This window comes from Cebus imitator, unplaced genomic scaffold (assembly GCF_001604975.1).
Source record: "Cebus imitator isolate Cc_AM_T3 unplaced genomic scaffold, Cebus_imitator-1.0 Scaffold31, whole genome shotgun sequence".
NCBI lineage: Eukaryota > Metazoa > Chordata > Mammalia > Primates > Cebidae > Cebus > Cebus imitator.
Window position 1 is genome coordinate 6,980,857 of NW_016107346.1, and position 5,890 is coordinate 6,986,746.

Here is a 5,890-nt window from a genome sequence, read left to right on the forward strand (position 1 = left end):
AAAAATCTGCAGTCAAATAAGGTGAAGAACAAATGGGTCCACGAGGCCCTCTAGTCTTCAGGAATGCTGGATTGAAATGCAGCCCCTCTTGAGTTATTTATTGGCTGTATATTAAAGGTAAGAATGAGCCCAGGACAGCGAAAGGGCAGGCTGGGACGAGTGATCAAGCCAGCTGGAAGCCAGAACAAAACGGAACTCATTTCACACTCTGTCTTGGTCCTGGCCCTGCAGTGAGTGACAGAGAATTCTCAGTATAATCAATCATTAATAGAAAGCTCAAGAGGCCAGGCACAGTGGCTCACGCCAGTAATCTCAGCACTTTAGGAGACCGAGGTGGATGAATTGCTTGGGCCCGGGAGTTTGAGACCCTGGGCAACGTGGCAAAACCCCACCTCTACAAAAAATACAAAAATTAGCTGGGAGTGGCAGCACATGCCTGTAGTCCCAGCTACCAGGGAGGCTGAGGTGGGAGGATCACCTGAGCCCAGGTGGTCTAGGCTGCAGTGAGCCGTGATCACACCACTGCACTCCAGCCTGGGCAACAGAGCAAGACCCTATCTCAAAAGAAAAAAAAAAGCTGCTTGATTAAAAGGCAGTGTTGCACATAGTGGTATGTGACAAATCTCTAGAGTTAAACTGCTTGGTTCTACCACATCCTGTGTGGCCTTGGGTTAAATAACTTAGTTGGCCTCAATTGTCTCCTCTATAAAATGGGGGAAAAACAATATTTCTCTCTTTGCCTCTGGCAGGATTACAGGTAGATACTAAATAAATGTCAGCTATCAAGATAACTATTTTAGGTGACTTTATACTCTCCCATAATCATTTTTTAATGACCTTTACAATGAATACTTCCTGAGAATGAGAGAGTTATTATGCTCTCTGTGTTCATTCTTCCAAATAAGAACTTAAGGCCACATGTTTTAAAAGTATATTCTTAGCTCTGTTACATAACTATTTTAGAAATTCCCTCCTCAAAGTGAGTTTATCTTCTTCACATCTGTACTGGTAAGGCTTCTCCAGAGAAACAAGCCAATAGTATATAAATAGATATACAGGAAGAGATGTATTATGAGGGATTAGCTCACATGACCATGAGGCTGAGAAGTCCTACAATCTGCCATCTGCAGTCTAGAGGCTCAGGAGAGCTCAGTCCAAACCTGAAGGACCAAGAACCAGGGGTCTAATGAGATAAGTCCAAGTTCAAAGGCCCAAGAACCACGTGCACCAATGTCCAAGGGTAGGAGAAGATGCATGTCTCAGCTCAAACAGAGAGAGAATTTGCCTTTCCTCCATCTTTTTGTTCCATTCAGTTTCAGGCATGTGTCACCACACCCAGTGAGATGGGGTCTCGCTATGTTGCCCAGGCTGATCTTGAACTCCTGAGCTCAAGCCATCTTACCTCCGCCTCCCAAAGTGCTGGGATTAGAGGCATGAGCCACTGTGCCTGGCCCACATACATTATTCTTACCCCTCACAAGAGTATAAAATATAAGCATACTTATCACTCCCTCGCGCCTCTCTCCCTCTTTCCTTTCCTCGCTCCTCTCCTGCCCCCTGCTTTCCTTTTGCTTTTCTTTATTTTATCAAGAAGGGTAGTTTTCAATTTTTTAAATCACAGCATACATTGTTAGATGAATAGCTTCCTATCATTACTTTGAGCAGAAAATAGAATCTGGAGCTCTGTGTCTGTTTTTCTTCCAATTCTTCTTAATATGCTGAGAGATATTTAATAATACTTCTCATTTTCCTGGCTAGTTGCAAACAACTTCAAGTTCTCACGCCTGTTGAAGGTTGAGTTAATATTTGAAAAGTGATATGCCAATTTAGAGTCTAAAACTGTAGACTGTAAGACTGCAGCCAAGTATCCTTTAACTCACCTCCCCACCTTTTTTTTTTCTTGAGACGGGGTCTTGTCCTGTTGCCCAGGCTGGAGTACAGTGGCACAATTGCAGCTCACTGCAGCCTCCGTCTCTTGGGCTTAAGTGATCCTCCCAGCTCAGCCTCCAGCGTAGCTGGCACTACATGCACACGCCACTCTGCCTGGCTAATTTTTCTTATTTTTTTTGTAGAGACGGGGTTTCTCAGTGTTGCCCAGGCTGGTCTCAAACTCCTAGACTCAAGTAATCTACCTGCCTTAGCCTCCTAAAGTGCTGGGATTACAGGTGTAAGCCACCGCACCTGGCCTCATCTTCCCTTTTCTAACTCACCTTGCAAATGTTTCCAGTTCAAATTTAGGGAATTAGCTATGAGTTTTAAAGCAGAGATAAGGTAGTGGAAAACCATAGGGTACCTTTCATATATACCACAAAAGAAAAAACTCTAGAGGGGCAACTCAAATCATAGTTTAGCCATTATTTGTTTCTTATTACGATTATTTCTCTATGCCTTTTTATAGTAATATATTAATAATATTAATAATTATGGCCAACAGTTCAATGAAAAAATATTTTAACTTTAGATAATTTTGAGAGTACTCACAGTTTGAAAAAAAACCTGAGGTCTTGTAATAAACAGCTATGAAAATGTTCCCTCTAAGATCTGGTTAAAATTTAGATTATTGCTCTTTTGCTTCAGTGAATGTATAACAAGATTCTACTTTCTATTCCTTAAGTAATGATTTCTAGCATCACCTGAAATGTAATAGCTTCAACAGCTAATCTTTACATAGAGAATTCTGACATGGAGAAATAAGTAGATTCCTGCTCTTCCCTGAACAGCTGGTATTTTCTGTAATTAGCTTGTTCACTTCTATTTGTTCTGTGTAGTTATGAAACTTATACAGCCTATTTTTTTTTTTTTTTTGCCAGGTGGAGTCTTACCCTCTTGCCCAGGACAGAAGACACTTGGAAGCCATATTGTTCCTCCAGTCCTGGGGCCCCAAACCAGTTCACCCTCTCATTAAATTTCCGAGTTCTTCTTTGGTTGCCTCTTGTATTTTCATGGTTCATAGTTGTTTAGCAGGAAAGAGCAAGCAGAAATAGTTCCATGCCACCTTATTAGATTAGAAGTCCCAAAAGTTTTTGTTTTTTGTTTTTTTCAATTTTGGGATTACCCTTTTTTTTTGAGATGGAGTTTTGCTCTCGTTGCCCAGGATAGAGTGCAATGGCGTGATCTCAGCTCACTACGACCTAACTCTAACTCTGCCTCCTGAGTTCCAGTGATTCTCCGGCCTCAGCCTCCCTAGTAGCTGGGATTATAAGCGCCAGCCACCACGCCTGGAATTTTTGTATTTTTAGTAGAGATGGGGTTTCACCACGTGGGCCAGGCTGGTTTCAAACTCCTGACCTTAAGTGATCTGCCCGACTTGGCCTTCCAAAGTGCTGGGATTACAGGTATAATCAATTACCCAGTCAATTACCCTTTAAGGTAATATAATTTCATCAAAAAAGTAAAATTTAAATCTTTTTGTCTTCTCTTTGCCAAAAAAAAAAAAAGCACAACTTTTATTGGCAAATGTATAAAGAAAAATCAGACATCACTTTTTTTTTTTTTTTTGAGACAGTCTTACTCTGTCTCCCAGCTGGAGTACAGTGGCGTGATCTCAGCTCACAGCAACCTTCACCGCCCAGGTTCAAGCGAATCTTGTGCCTCAGCCTCCCGAGTAGCTAAGATTACAGGTGCGCACTACTACACCCAGCTATTTTTCTTTTCTTTTTTTTTTTTTTTTTTTTAATTTTTAGTAAAGACAGGGGTTTTACCATGTTGGCCAAGCTGGTCTTGAACTCCTGATCTCAAGCGATTCGCCTCCCTCAGCCTCCCAAAGTGCTGGGACTACAGGTGTAAGCCACTTAGCCCAGAAAATGAGACATCATTATTCATATTTGTATTCTAGCCTGAAATCAACCCAGCAGGATAAATGAAAAAAGATCTCAAATTATATAATGCACGTGCAATGACTATATCTAACAGTGGTGACCTTAAGAGAAATTACCTTCTTGGATTTTAATTGAGTAAAATAATCTCTGAGAACTTTTAATTCTACATCGGGTAGGCCCAGAAATCTGCAAAGAATAAACCAGGAAGGTTTCACACACATCTGCCACATTTCAATTCTTTTTCTCAGTAAGGCTCAGGAAAGTGCAAAAAGTAGCCAGCAGAGGGCAGTAGACTCACACACTGCCTGAAAGCAAGAAATTGCCAGGCCCATCTCCCAGCCTAGATTCAGAGCAGTTCCCTCGGTATTGGCTAAAAACATGCAGTGTTATTTTAACCAATTTTTCCTTAAACTCTACTTGTAAAACGATGTTGGTCCGTGGGTCACTTCCTCATCTTCTTTATACTGTGCTTAATATTCCCTAATATTTTCCAAGAGTTCTTTGTAAAAGAAAATTATATTACGAAGAAATGGGAGGGTACATATCTGTTTGTTTTTTATAATTTATTCAGATTTGTCCCTCAACTGTATTATTTTTAAGAAAGAAAGAAGCCTCACAATGCTTAAAATATGGAATACAATTTTCTTAAGAAAATAGCTTTGAAAGCAATTTAGGGGCACCCGTAAAGCCGTAATTGCATGCACAGTTATTACAGAAATATTTGCTAGAAAAAGAAACAACTCCAGGCCAGGTGCGGTGGCTCACGCCTGTAATCCCAGCACTTTGGGAGGCTGAGGTAGGCCAATCACAAGGTCAAGAGATTGAGACCATCCCGGCTAACATGCTGAAACCCTGTCTCTACTATAAATACAAAAAATTAGCTGGGCATGGGGGCATGCGCCCACAGTCCCGGCTACTATGGAGGCTGAGGCAGGAGAATCTCTTGAACGGGGAGGTTAAAGTTGCAGTGAGCTGAGATCACACCATTGCACTCTAGCCTGAAAGACAGTACGAGACTCCTTCTCAAAAAAAGAAAGAAAAAAGAAAAAGAAACAACTCCAAATCCACTTGGAACATGCTTTCTTAATGACAGGAAAACACAGGAATAAGATTCTGTTCTCAGTAGCATTGTATCTCCTTACAGCTGTTCATTTCTCTACTGTTTTCTTTTCAAGGAAAAAAAGCCAGGGGCTTCTAAGAGAGACTAGTTGACTTTCCAATCAAGAGTTAAACAAATCTGCAGGGCTTATGTAATAATATATGCATTTAAACTTAGAAATGGTATTATATTATCCTACCCAGATCACACGCGGCTTTAAATTTTATGAAAATGTTTCAAATTGATGAGCAAGGCACTGTGATAAATACTCGATCTCTGTTTTTAAACCTTATCAAGTTTCACTTATATGTGTTTTTCATTTATTCATTCACCAGTCCTTATTGAGCAGCTACCATGTGCCAGGCACTGACTGACCCTTATTCTCTACTCACACCAGGGTCTAGGTGCAGCAGGCAGCAGCTGCAGGCATTGCATGATTAGCTAGGCAGAGCGCAAAACATGAACCCAGCCAGTCAAACATGGGGGACCCAGGAATTAACATGAAAGCCTTTACCCTTATAAGTTATGTTCTAATAAGCTGGGGGTTTCTAACTTCAAGCACGTTACCGAAAGCCATGTATCAAAAACTCCAGGGAGCTAAAAGGTTGGCCAAGGGCAGCCACTCAGCAAACAGCAACTTCAAGGACAAAGAGCCAAGAATAAGAGTTCTGGCACCAGATGAGAACATTTCTTCTGGGTAGAAAAAGTGATCATGGGCTTCATTTATTCCAGCAAAGGGAGTTAAAATTCCTGACCTGTTTTCACATAAGAAGCCGGACCCTACCTGGTATGAGAAATTTAACCCAGGCCCTTGGCCCCCTGGAGGTTTGCTGAAAATCACTGACATGAGACAGACTGATGGACGGAAGAAAGGCATACAAATCTATTTAATGTGTATACACTGGAGGCTTCAGAATGAAGACCCAAAGACCAAAGATACAGGAAAAATTGTCCCTTTTTTTTTTTTTTTTTT

At 41.1% G+C, this 5,890-nt stretch overlaps 1 protein-coding gene across 3 annotated transcripts in view; it reads right to left on the minus strand.

The window, feature by feature from the left end:
• Positions 1–5,890, minus strand: part of SHLD1 (shieldin complex subunit 1) — a 72,898-nt gene that overhangs the window by 46,338 nt on the left and 20,670 nt on the right. The gene's annotated exons all lie outside the window — the stretch shown is intronic.